The sequence below is a fragment of the Diceros bicornis genome, chromosome 13 (assembly GCF_020826845.1).
Source record: "Diceros bicornis minor isolate mBicDic1 chromosome 13, mDicBic1.mat.cur, whole genome shotgun sequence".
Classification (NCBI taxonomy): domain Eukaryota; kingdom Metazoa; phylum Chordata; class Mammalia; order Perissodactyla; family Rhinocerotidae; genus Diceros; species Diceros bicornis.
This window is the reverse complement of record NC_080752.1, coordinates 21,966,727-21,981,005: the sequence shown is the minus strand read 5'-3', so window position 1 is coordinate 21,981,005 and position 14,279 is coordinate 21,966,727.

Sequence of the window (14,279 nt, the reverse complement as noted above, 5' to 3'; positions counted from 1 at the left end):
CGTGGAGGAGGAGGGTGAGTCACTGCCAGGGCTGGTCTGCCCCTTCTCCAACGGCTCCCAGGTCTGTGCTATGGCAAGGGTTCACCTGGGCCCTCCTGGACGTGGCCATGCTCAGCCGGCAGGGACCTCCAAGTCCCCGCCAAGCCAGTCACCTGCTGCTTTCTGCTGCCTTGCCCACCTCCCTGAGCATCCAGAGCCTGGTGCAGTGGCATGGACGCGGCGGCCGTGTGGGCCAGGTGCTGCTCCCTTGGACATACACACACTCAGTGAGCCTGACCCTGGGGGAACACTCAGTGAGCCTGACCCTGGGGGAACCTCAAAGTAACGCCTCTTCCTTCAGAGCTGGGGCAGTGGCAGGACAGTGAGGGAGGAGGTGTCGATCAGCCCCAGGGACTCTCTTGAGTAGGAGGGCTGCAGAGGATCTATTGTGGGAGCTGGAAGCTCAGGTTGATTGGGGGAGGGGAGCTGCTCAGGGAGGGCCTCAGTGTGGGGGTGGGGGGTGGCTGGGGGCTTTGGGATGTGAAGCTGGGTGGGGGGTGGTCAGGGCATGCTCACAGCTGGGCCTCACACGTCCTGCAGGAAGGGCAGAGAGAGTGGAGGCCTGGGGACATCACCTGGAACTTGGGTCACCAGACTCTCCCTCCTCCCATGGGCAGTGACAGCTGTGGACCAGACCCCTAGCCTGTGTCCCCTCCCTGCCTCTCTTCCTGTTCCCTCCCCCACGCATGGCCTCCTGACCCCCGTCTTCCTTCCTTTCTTCCTTCACTGTTAGCCCTGCAGGGACCTCTCAGGTCTGGGAGGAACCACACGCTGTCTCTCAGACAAGCAAGCTCCTCCTGGCTTCTGTCTCTTTGTACTCAGCTTCCCCCCCTGGAATTCTGTCCCCACTTTCCCTCTTGAGGCAGCCACCCTGGGCTCCGTGGGCTCCAGAGGCCACGTCTGTGTCGCTCACCTCCGTCCCCAGCACCCGCATGAAATAGCTAAGGAGCTCAGTCCATACTGACCTAGTTAATGAACTTGAATGAAAGACAAGCCAGGAGGTTTGGGGAGGGGTGTCATCCTGGGTCAGATTAGGGAGGTCTGAAGAAGCACAGCCCAGGCTGGGCAGACTCTCCCAAGTGCTTTTTCTGGTGGGAGTTGTGGCCCCAAAGGTGGGGTACTCCCTTCACCCTTTTCCTCCCTCCCACCTCCTTCCACCCATTTCCTGCTCCTCTTCCTACCTCAGAAAGGCCCCTTGGAGGATGGGCTCCAGGTCATTCCCCTGGTCCCCTCCCCCCGTCAGCTGTATTTATCTTGGTTTTCCTCTTGAACAATATATGAAGCTCCTTCTAGGGCAAGGCCCTGGAGGGGGTGAGGGAGGAATCAGGGCTTCTTCCCCCTGAAGGGACGGTGTGGCCAGAACTTCTCCATGGCAGGCGGAGTCGTGTTCATCTGCTTCCTTCCAGCCTACTTCCTGGCCAAGACCAAGGGTCGATAAATGTTTGCTGAATTCATGTTAACGGTCAGCTGATCTGCGTGCTTCTGTGGGAGCCCTGTTTGGCCGTCTGTCTGCCTGTGGGGCCAGGGCTTGGGGACTGAACAATGACAGCGAATCATAGGTGTCTGACATCTGGAGAAAGACTCAGTCCCTGTGGTGATAAGTCAGTCTGGCCGGGCCAACGAAACTCCAGTCCCTTGGGAATTTGAAGTGGGGGGAGGGGGTGGGGCTAATTGGAGCCCTGGCTTGTGGGAGGTGAGGCCTTAGCCTACCCCCCGAAGCTCCTATGGTCACTTCCAGGCCCCAGTGCCTCCCGCTCACCCGGCACGTCCTGGCTGCAGGACCTGCTTGTTTCCCAAGGAGGAAGCCGAGCCTAAAGGGTTTGCAGCTGTGCCTAGCTGCTCTGTCCCTGCTCCAAGACACACCTGGAGGATATACCCACCCTGGGATGCACCCATGAGCAAGGAAACAGGCCCTTCAGTTGGCAGCCTCCCAGAAGGCCCCAATGACCCCCCTCCTGGGAGTCAGCCTTGTAAACATGTTGAGGTCCACCTGCGTGACCAATAGGGTCCTGCAGATGCGTTGGGATGTCTCTCTGAGATGAGGTTCAGGTGCCTCCCACTGTCTCTCTGTCGCACATCGTTCACTCAGGAAGGCTAGCTGTCCTTTGCTATGGAGAGGCCAACAGTGTGGACCTGAGGCCTCCTGCCATCAGCAATGAGAGTGAGTTTAGAAGCAGATCCTCTGGCCCTGCTAGCCTTCAGGTGAGACCCCAGCCACTGCTGAGATCTTGATGGCAACCTCGTGGGAGACCCTGAGCTAGAACCACCCAGCCGAGCTGCTCCTGGATTCCCATCCCTCAGAAACTGTGTGGGATAATAAATGTTTGTGGCTTATTTTAAGCTGCTATATTTTAGGTTAATTTGTTATAGCAATAAATAACAATAGTAAGTTTTATGTAAAATTTAAAATAAATATAAATAAAAGCAATAAACAACTAACGTTCCCAGGGTCACCACCACTTGCCCTCATGATGACAGGATTGTGGAAGAGGTTGAGTGGGGACAGGGACTGGAATGGGGGCAGCCCCTGCAGCTGCGGCGACGAGCAGAGCGGGTTGGCATGACTTTGATCCGGAAGCAGTTTCCCAGGGAGCCCTTGCCTGGTGGGTGCAGGGACGGTCCAGGCCCAGCCCAGCCCAGCCGTGCTGGTGCTGCCTAGCCACAGCCCAGGCTGTGACCCCCACACCTGTGGCGTCCGGGCAGGGCTGGGGGTCACTTCTATGGCAGTAACTGACGGGCAGCCTGGATTGGAGCACAGGGCTGGGGGTTCGCAGTCCCCAGGCTTCAAACAGGGACAGGTGTAGGAGAGGCTCCATGCTGGACCCACCGCCCTGGGCAGGTCTGGCCTCAGCTGGCCTGCCACCTGCAGCACAGACACTGCAACATACCGGGGCCACACTGACCTGCCCCAGGTGGGGTACGTCCACCCTCTCTGCTCTCTGGTATCCATGGTTACATCCTGAGGGCAAAAGCACCAGCTGCTGGTGCCTCTCCTGACCCCACACCCACCTGGTGGCTTCGGGTTCACTTGGGCCCCTGCTTCGAGTGAGGATGCCGAGTCTGTGGGGGGGAATAGAAGGTCAGAGTAGAATCCTGAAGCCCTGTGTTTGGCCCTCACCAACCCCTGACTCACCCACAGGAAGAGATGTGCACGCGCCTGAGCCAGCAGGAGCCCCCCTCCTGCTCGCCCATCCTCACCCACTTGGTGGGCCCGGAAGGGGGACCTCCCTGTAGCTGGCTGTCCCAGCCAGAGGCTGGTGGGGGGAGGGCTTCCCCAGCTCCACCCCACCCTCACTGGGGCCCCCCACTGCACCCCTTGCCCTGTCTGGCACAGTGAAGGGGAGGGTTCAGCAGCCCCAGGTGAGGGGAGGCACTGCTGTCCTCTTCCGGCTCCCACTACCACACCCCAATTTATGAGCTGACTGGCCTGTGCAAAATAACCCCCGCAGAGGGCAGGGGGCTGGTGGGGCTCCAGCCCGAGGACCCCCAACTCCTGACCCTTCTCATTGTCTCTCGTGGTCCCGGGCCCTGCAGGGCTCTGGACCTCAGTTCTGCCTGCCAGCCCTGGCCAAGCGTCTCCTCTACATGGACCAGGAGGAGACGCAACATCAGGCTGGGACAGGGCATCACCTGGCTGCTTGTGCCTGCGATTTCCTTCTCTCCCATTCAGCTGCAGGAAAAGAGGAAGCTCCATGAATGTGTCCCTAGGAATTTGGTTTGCTGAATTAAGAGGCGAGGGTAACATCCAGAGCTGAGCGGACCTGTCCACTTGGAGTTGGCAATCTTCATCAGACTTCATCAGACATTAGGAGCAGAGACCAGGTGCTGTGAACTGAATGTGTCCCCTCAAATTCGTATGTTGAAACCCACCTCCTAAGGTGGTGGCATTAGGAGGTGGGGCCTTTGGGAGATGATTAGGTCATGAGGGTGGAGCCCCCAGGAATGGGATTAGTGCCCCTATAAAAAGGACATGACACGTGAGTTTGTGCTCGCTGTCTCTCTGCCATGTGATGATGCAGTGGGAAGGTGGCCATCTGCACCCAGAAGAGGGCCCTCACCAAAACCTAACCTGCTGGCACCCTGATCTCAGACTTCCAGCCTCCAGAATGTGAGAAATGCATTTCTGTTGTTGATAAGCCCCCGTGTCTGTGGTGCTTTGTTGTAGCAGCAGAGTAGACTAAGACACCACAGCCTAATGTGACCAAGCAGGTTGGAGGCAAGTGGTTGTCACTGACTTTCTGGAAATCACTGGACAAATGCCTCCCTGTCCTGCGGACAGAAACTAAAGCTTCGGTGTCTGGGCTGATGCCCCCTTGTGCAGGGGCTCCTCCCTGGCACCAGGGCACACAGCTGGGAGTGGGGCCCGAGGATCTGTGGGCCCCTCAAACGACCCCCAGGGAGCCTTATCCTCAGCCTCAAATTTGGCCTCCTGCCCAAGTCCAGCAAGGCAGCGTCTTCCTTCCTACTGCACCCAGCGTGAGGCCCGAACCCGGGGAGCCACCCACCCAGCCTGGAGCTCGAGAGTGTTGTGCGGATCAGTGAAACAGTGCCCGTGACGTACAGTCCCCACGAGGGGCTTAGAGCTCGGCAGCTGTGGTTGCAGGGCTGGTCGCTGTGACTGTGCTTGTGTAACCAGTCTGTGGGTTTCCCGGCTGCCGTCTACTGCAGGCGGGGTGCACGGTCCCTCAGGTCTGTGATGCGGTGTTGGAGGAGGTTGGGAAGAGGGAAGGGGGAGGGAGGCATTTACCACCTGTTCATGGATCTGTAGCTGCCTCTGGGCCCCCAGCAATCATGCCGCTCAGAACTAGGCTCCATCTGGGCAGCAGGCAAGGAGGAGGAACACACAGAGCCAGAGACACACAATCTCACCGTCAGAGACACGGCTGTGGAATCGAGAGACGTACACTGAGTCAGACACAGAGTGAGACCCCCCCAGAATGGCCAGGGCCCTCCCTATAGAGACACACAGATTCAGATGCCCCTGAACCTTCTTCAGTCACCTCTGAGTTTGGGAAGCCAGCAGACACGCATCCTACCCCACAGTCTCCCCGCATTCTCCACAGTGTGGGGCTCCTGTGTTGGGGCAGCCTCAAGCTCTTGGAAGCACGGGTGGTTCAGCGAAGGCTCTAGCGCAGCCCGGGACTGAATGCTACCTCTGCTGTCACTCAGTTGTGTGACCTGGGGCAGTCACAAACTCTCAAATGTAAAGTGGGATTAGTAATAGTACCTACCTAGCACTACCTAGTACCTAGTAGTACTGTGTGGTTTGGAGGATTAAATAAGATAAGTAATCTACATTTTGACAGTTGTTTCCAGCCAAGATGGAGTAGCAGGGACCAGATTTACCCTCCTGCCTAAAACAACTAAACTGGACAAAATATATGAAATATTGGGTGATGGAAGACAGTGGTCCTTGAGAAGTGGGGGAACAATGGAGTGAGCCCTGTGTTGCCCCAGATGACCGATGACCGTTTCCAGGCCATAGTGCATGGAGAGGGGAGCCGGGCAGAGCTTGGCAGGCTCCCTGAGTAGAGGAAATATTGCTGACAGCCCAGGGGGGATGAAGGCAGACAAAGTTCGTAGGACAGAGTATCAGAGAGAAGAGAGATGCCGGAGAGAGAACCTCAGAGCACTGCAGAGGGTCTCCCTCAAGTCTGGTTAGAACATGCCTGTGAGGAGAGTCCTCGAGGCCAGGGAAAGAACCACCCAACAGGATTAGAGGGAAAACCCTGAGTTCACACAGGGTCAGACATAGTTCTAGTCTCCACCAGCCAGAGTGGAAAACCTCATAATTCACAGGGCCTGGTAGAGCACTCAGAAGGATCAGGTCCCGATAGTGAGGAATCACTAGCCTTAGACTAATGCTGATCTGATCTTGCCTAAGAAAGTTCATAAACAAGATCTGAAAGGATCAAACTGCTTCCAAGTGACTCGACTGCACCCAGAACAAAGGTCGAGAATATTTATAGGAACACAGAAATACCCAGCACCCAACACAGTGGAGTTCACAGTGTCTGGCATCCAGTAAGAAATTACCAGGCATACGAAGAAGCAGGAAAGTGAGACCCATAGTGAGGAGAAAAATCAATCATTTGAAAGCAACCGAGAAATGTCACAGATGATAGGATTGGTAGATAAGGACATTAAAACAGTTATTATAGTTGCGCTTCATATGTTCAAGAAGCTAGAGGGAAGATTCAATGTGTTAGAGACGTCGAAGGTATAAAAAAACTCAACTGCACTTCCAGAGATGAAAATTACAATGTCTGATATGAGAAGCACATTGAGAGGGAGTAACGTCAGAGGAGATATCACAGAGGAAAATACTAGTGAATTGCAACATAACAGTAAGATAAAACAGATTGAAACATTGGAAAAGAAAGAAGACAAGAGCATGAGTGAGCTGTGGGGCAACTTCCAGCGGCCTAATATACATGCAGTTGGAGTCCCAGAGGGAGGGGAAGAAATAAAAAACATCTGAAGAAATAATGACTGGAATTTTTCCAGTCTCGATGTAAACTATAAACCCACAGAGCCAAGAAACTCAATGAAACTCAAGCACAAAAAGTTTGAAGAAAACAACATCAAGGAACATCGTACTCAAATTGCTAAAATACAGTGATGAAACGACGATGTCTGCTCCTGCCACTTCTACTCAATAGTGTTGGAGGTTCTAGCCATGCCAATCAGGCAAGAAAATGAGATAAAAGGCATCCATATTGGAAAGGAAGAAGTAAAACTATCTGTGTTCAAATGACATGATCTTATATCTAGAAAATCCTAAAAAATCCACTAAAAAACTATTAGAACTAATGTATGAGTTACACAAGGTTTCAGGGTACAGGATCGATATTTTAAAAATCAATTGCATTTTTATGCACTAGTAAGAAACAATCTAAAAATGAAATTAAGAAATCTATTCCATTTATAATAATATCAAAAAGAATAAAATACTTGAGAATAAATTTAACCAAAGAAATGCGAAACTTGTACTTTGAACACTACACAACATTGTTGAAAGAAATTAAAGAAGATCTAAACAAATGGAAAAATATTCCATGTTCATGGATGAGAAGATTTAACATTGTTAAGATGACAATACTTCTCAAATTGATCTATAGTTTCAACACAATCTCCATCAAAGGCCCAGCTAACATTTTTCCATAAATTGACAAGCTACTCCTAAAATTCATGTGGAAATTCAAGGGACCCAGAATATCCAAAATGATCTTGAAAAAGAAGAACAAATTTGGAGGGCTCAAACTTCCTGATTTCAAAACTTACTGCAAAGCCACAATAATCAAGACAGTGTGGTACGAAGCATAAAGTTAGACATATTGATTGATAGAATAGAATTGAGAGTTCAGAAATAAGCCTTTCCATTTACAGTCAATTGATTTTCAACAAGGATGCCAGGACAATCCAATGGAGGAACAAAAATTAACTCAAAATGGATGATACACATGAATGTAAGAGCTAAAACTATAAAACTCTTAGAGGAAAATATAGGATAAATCTTCATGGTCTTGGGTTGAAGCTGGGTACCTGAGGGTGACTATAAATATTCAGTAAGGACATGGTTACCCTTCGACCCTGTTCCCCACACAGACACAGATGAAAAGAAGCAAGTCCATGCATCATCGTAAGGGGTCACTGAGAGTGACTCAAGGTCACAAGCGTTTATGAGCTTGTTATGCAGAAGAAAGAGAGTGCCTTTAAGGAAGTTATGACAACCAGATAACCAGCCCCCAGCTGCTGCTGACACCCAGAAGTCTGGTTGCCCAAAGGCTTATCCAGAGTGAAAGAAACACGGATTTCCCCTTTGTTTCTCGGAAACTCTTCCTACCAAGACTCTTAGCTCTATAAAGACCACCTGCTTTCTTCTTTTGTTAAGAAGAAAGTGGATTTGAGAGAGCCTATCTTCCCATCTTCTCATTTTGGCCAATTCAAATAAACCTTTCTTTATCTCCAAGCACTGGTGTCTCAGTGATTGGCTTACTGCACACTGGGCACATGAACTAGAGATTAAGAGGTTCAGTATTAGGGTCATGAAGGACCTTTAGGCAAAACCTTCTTAGATATGATACCAAAAGCATAAGTGACAAAAGAAAAAAAAGATAAATTGGACTTCATAAAAATCGAAAACATTCGTGTTTCAAAGGACATTATCAAAAAAGTGAAAAGACACACAGAATGAGAGAAAATATTTGCAAAACATATATTGACAGGGGATTTGTATTTAGGATATATAAATAACTCTCTCAACTCAATAATAAATAAATAACCCAACTAAAAAATGGCTGAAAAATCTAAATAGACATTTCTCCAAAGATATATGAATGGCCAATAAGCACATGAAAAGATGCTCAACATCATTAGCCATCAGGGAAATTTAAATCAAAACCACAATGAGATACCACTTCACACTCACTAGGACAGCTATAATTAAAAAGACAGACAGTATGCCCTCACAAAAACTTGTGCACAAATGTTCATAGCAGCATTATTTGTAATAGCCAAGAAGTGGAAATAACCCAGATGTCCATCAACTGACGAATGGATAAATAAAATGTGCTTTATCTATGCAATGGAATGTTATTCAGCTGTAAAAAGGAATGAAGTACTGATACATGCTACAACATGGATAAACCTTGAAAATATTATGCTAAGTGAAAGAAGCCAGTCACAAAAGCCACATATTGTGTGATCACATTTACATGAAATGTCCACAATAGGCAAATCAATAGAAAGTAGCTTAGTGGTTGCCTAGACCCAGGGTGGAGGTTGAGGAAAATGGGGAATGACTGCTTATAGGTGTGAGATTTCCTTGTGGGGTGCTGAAAATGTTCTAAGCTTGATTATAATAATGGTTGCACAACTCTGTGACTATTCTAAAAACCATTTAATTTAAATGAATGAATTGTATGGTGTGTGAATTATATATCAATAAAGCTGTTAACCCTCTCCCTAGAAAAACAGCAATAAAGAAAGTTTTAAGAGCCGCTGGAGAAGAAAAGACACATTGTGTACAGAGGAACAAAGATAAAGTGATGGCCGATTTCTTGTTGGAAACAATGCATGTGAGGACACAGTGGCACATCTTTGAAGTACTAAAAGTAAAAGCTATCAACCTAGAATTCTATAAATAGACCCACCCATACCTGTGTGGGGAATTGATTTTCAACAAAGGTGCAAAGACAATTCAGTGGAGAAAGGAGAGTCTCTTCAACAAATGGTACAGAAACAATTGGATATCCATATGCAAATAAAATAACCTGGGGGCCGGCCCGGTGGCACAAGCAGTTAAGTGCGTGCGCAGCTGCGGCGGCCTGGGGTACGCCGGTTCAGATCTCGGGTGCGCACTGACGCACCGCTTGGCAGGCTATGCTGTGGCAGCGTCCCATATAAAGTGGAGGAAGATGGGCACAGATGTTAGCCCAGGGCCAGTCTTCCTCAGCAAAAAGAGGAGGATTGGCAGATGTTAGCTCAGGGCTGATCTTCCTCACAATAAATAAATAAATAAATTAAATAAATTAAATAAAATAACCTGGATCCATACCTCACACTGTATACACAAATTAACTGAAAGGGATTGTAGACCTAAATGCAAAACCTAAAACTATAAAACTTTTTGGAGAAAACTTAGAAATTCTTTGTGACCTTTGCTTAGGAAAAGATTTCTTTGAAACAACACCAAAAGAATAATCCATGTAAGAAAAATGGATAAATTAGAATTCATCAAAATTAAGAATTTCTGCTCATCAAGAGACATTGTTAAGAAAATGAAAAGATGAGCCACAGACTAGGAGAAAATATTTAAAATCATATGTCTGATAAAGGACCTATATGCAGAATATATAAAGAACTCTCAAGACTCAACAATAAGAAAACAAATAACCCAATTAAGAAAATGGGAAAAGATTTGATCAGTCATTTCACAGAAGAAGATATATGGATGGCAAAAAAAAAACACATAAAAAGATGCTCAACATCATTAGTTATTAAGGAAATTCAAATTAAAATTGTGATGCGGTACCACTATGTATCGATTAGAATGACTGACAGAATGACTGAAGTTAGAAGATCAGCCCGACCTAGTGCTGGCACGGATGTGGAGCACTGGAACTCTCGTGCACTCCGGACGGGAATGAAAACTTGTAACCACATTGGAAAACAATCTGGCAGTTTCTTAAAAAGTTCAGCATATGCCTACCGTCTATGATCCAGCCATTCCACTCCTAGGTGTTTACCCAAGAGAAAGGAAAGCACATGTCCACACAAAGACTTAAACACAGATGTTCATAGCACCTTTATATATAATAGCCCCAAACTAGATACGACCCAAGTGGCTATCAACAAGTAAATGGATAAACAAATTGTGGTATATCCAGCAATGGAACACTCCACATTAATTTAGAGAAAAGAACTATTGGTATACAGAATAGTATGGCTAAATCTCAAAATAATTATGCTGAGTGACAGAAGCCAGACACACCATACTTTTTTGTTCTGTACAAAGGAGTGCATACTGCATGATCCCATTTATATGCAGTTCTGGACAGTGCCACCCAGCTCTGTCGGTAATCTGTTTGGGACACAAAGCAGATTACCGGTTACCTTGGGAGGAGTGGCGGGAGGCATTACAAGGCACAGGAACCTCTAGGGGTGATGGGCATGTTCACTCTGGATTGTGGTGATGGCTTCCCGGTGTATACGTATGTCAAAACTTAGCAAATTTTACACTTTAAATATGGGCAGTTTATTGTATGTAAATTATACCTCAATAAAACTATTAAAAAATTTAAAAAGTAAAAAGCCCATACTCTATCTGTGTAAAGCATTTCAGACTGCGTGGCATGTGACAGCTGCTCGTTGAAGCTGGCTTTTATTTTTGAGTGCTTACTGTCTCCAGGTCAAGGGCTCAGAGGGGCACGTGGCCTCAGGAAAGCGGGGCTCGTGCCCCAGAAGTGTGCACCGGACGGGCGGGGCGGCAGCAGAGCGTCGTCGGCTTGGGCTGGGTCTTGGTGCCCCCTGGCGGCCTCCCGGAGTACAGCGGGCTGCGCTCCCGGGGATCCGCGGCTCCCGCTCCTCAGGGCTGTGTCCGCCCGTCTGTCTGGCCGTGGGCAGCTCCCGCTGACCCAGGCGCGGCTCTCCGCCAAGAGGTAAGCCTGCACCATGGAGCTGGGTTAAGAACGTGGCATGCTCTGGTTTCCTCACCCTTGTCCCTCCGCCGCCCCCACTGAGGAGGTCCATGTTGGGCGGGCTCGGACAAAAGGGAAGCCTGGGTTATGCCAGCGACCCTTGGTCTTCAGAAGGCCAGCTTGGTCTTCGCATGGCCCAGGTAAGACCCTTCTCTCCACCACCCTAGCCCACCGTTGCCTCCCCGCAGCCTGGGAGCCAGCCTCCCTGCCTCCCCTCTGACCCTGTGTTCTGTTCTCCCAGGGCAGCCAGGGCAATTGTGGAGAAGCCCCAAACCCTCCACCTCCTCATCTCCTGAAAGTCCCCGTGGGCTCGGCCCCTGTGGACAGACAAACCCACTCTGTGCGCCACAGGAACCCTGACGTGGCACTGGGCCAGCTGGGTGTCCACATGGAGACGAACAAGTGTGAACGACCCCCGTCACGCACAAAAATCAGTACCAGGTGGGTTGCAGGTCAGTGTGAAAAGTGAAACAATGTGGCTTTAAGAAACCAGGCAAGGACATCTTCATGAAATCTTCATGACCTTAGGGAGGGCGGAGTTCTTTAAAAGGACAGAAAAAGTGATCACCATAAAGGAAATTGTTGATAATTTGGACCATGTTAAAATTTAAAATTTCTGTTCATCAAAAGGCATCGTTAAGAGAATGAAACGGTGAGATAGAGGGAGAAGATATTCAATAAAGAATTCTTATCCGGAATCCAGCCCACAAATCAACAAGAAAAAGGCAGAGAAAGTGGCAAAAGCAGCAAAGAGACAGACTTCTCCCAAAGGAAGGTGCTGATGGCCAGTAGCTTTCTTATTCTTAAGGAAACGTGAATTAAAACCACAGCGTGATGGACTCACCTGGAGCCTCCAGAGCGCCTGGAGCACAGCCGATCGGAGGCGTCAGCAAACACGCGGGGCCATGGAAGTCACGCGAGTGTGTCCTGGGGGTGGAGCGAGTGCACAGCCCTCAGGAAGATTGTTGGGCAGAACCTAAAAGTGGGCGCACACACCCTGACCCAACGGCTCCAAAACTGCGTACATAGGTTTGCCAAAAGAAATGTTCTGGAATATCCAAGGCATCACTGTTTATAATACAGTTGTCCCCCCTTATCCGTGGGGGATCCGTTCCAAGATCCCCAGTGGATGCCTGAAACCGTGGATAGTACTGAACCCCAAATATACTGTTTTTTCTACGTATACATACCTGTGATAAAGTTTAATTTATAGGTTAGGCACAGTAAGAGATTAACAACAATAACCAATAACAAAGTTCGCTTTGGGGCCATTATTAAGTAAAATAAGGGTGACTTGAGCACAGCACTGCAATACTTGACAATTGATCTGATAACCGAGATGGCCACTAAGTGACTAATGAGCTGGTGGTGTCTACGGTGTGGATCCACTGGAGAAAGGGGTGATTCATGTCCAGGGTGGGATGGAACAGGACGGCGTGAGATTTCATCATGCTACTTGGAACAGTGAACAATTTAAAACTCATGAATTGTTTATTTCTGGAATTTTCCATATAATATTTTCAGATCGCAGTTGACCTCGGGTAACTGAAACCGTGGAAAACGAAACCATGGATGAGGAGGGATGGTTGTAGCTGCAGACTGGAAAACGACCCACATCTCCATCCACAGGATGCAGCGGTGCGCACTTTCACACAGGGACCACCCTCAGCGCTGAAGCTGGCCAACACAGCCCCTCAGGCGCCCGGCTCCAAAACATGACGAGGAGGTAAGGAGCAGACTGTAAGATAATAGAAAACACACAGGTTGGTCTCTGCCCCAGGGTGCTGGCACAGAGCTCCTAAAACCCGTGTAAATTCCTAAGTGAGAGGAGCATTCAGCATCTTTTGTGCTAATGAGGCGACTCTGGGTGGGCTCCTGGATGGTGCTGGTCACCAGAAAGACAGTCCATGAGTAGAAGCTTGGAAGTTTCAGCCCTGCCCCCCTTTCTCTTGAGAAGGGAGAAAAGCTGAAGATGGAGTTAATGATCCATCAAGCCTACGTGATGAAGCCGCCATCAAACTCCAACAGTGTGCCGTTCAGAGAGCTTCTGGGCGGTGAGCACGTGGAGGCACTGGGAGAGCAGCGCCCAGAGTGGGCGTGGAAGCTCCGTGCCTTTCCACATGCCTCGCCCTGCTCGTCCTTCCATCTGGACGTTCATCTGATCCTTATTGTGTCGTAAGTAAATGTCTCCCTGAGTTCTGTGAGCCGTTCTAGCAAATTAGCGAATCCAAAGTAGGAGAAGGTCATGGGGATCTCTGATTTGTAGCCAAGCCGGACGGAAGCTGTGGTCACCCAGGGACCTGCTACTTGCGATTGGCATCTGAAGTGGGGCAGACAGTGTCAGAACTGAGTTAAATTGTAGGACGCCCAGTTGGTGTCAGAGAACTGCTTGGTAGGGGGAAACCCCACACATTTGGTGACTGGAAGTGCAGTGTTCTGTGTGAGTAGCGAAGGAGACCCATGGGAGAAACACACAGGAGGGAAAGCTGGTTTTTCCTTATACACAGAGGCAGAAAGGTCTGTAGGGTGCAATTCCACTTGCATAAAGTTCACCCCAGCCCAGGCGGCTGGAGCGGCAGAGGACGCCAGGAGGACACCAGCAAGCTGTGTCCTTCCCTGGGGTCTGGTGGTACTCCCTCGCCGTGCGTCCATTTGTGCCCTCCCTGCACAGGTTACACTGAACAGAGCTTACTGGGAATTGAAATGCCAAGCCTTGCTGTCCTCCTCCACTGTCACCCTCACAGCCTCGGCCTTTGCTGTCCCCTGCCAAGTCCTGTCCCTCTGACCCTCAGGCCTTTTAGTCCAAGGCCCCTCCTCGGAGAGGTCTCCAGCCCCCCCAGGCCGCCCCTTCTCTCCACTCTCCTTCCTTCTTATGATGTGATGCTGTGGGAAACAGTCTTATTTACCTGTTTGTTTAGACGTTTGCTCTCTGACTCTCTGCTCCCTCCTCATTTCCTCCAACAAGGAGGCCCAGGGTGTGTGTGCCACAGTGACCTGCCCAGGGATGGGCACCAGCAGCCCCAACGTCAGGATGGCCTG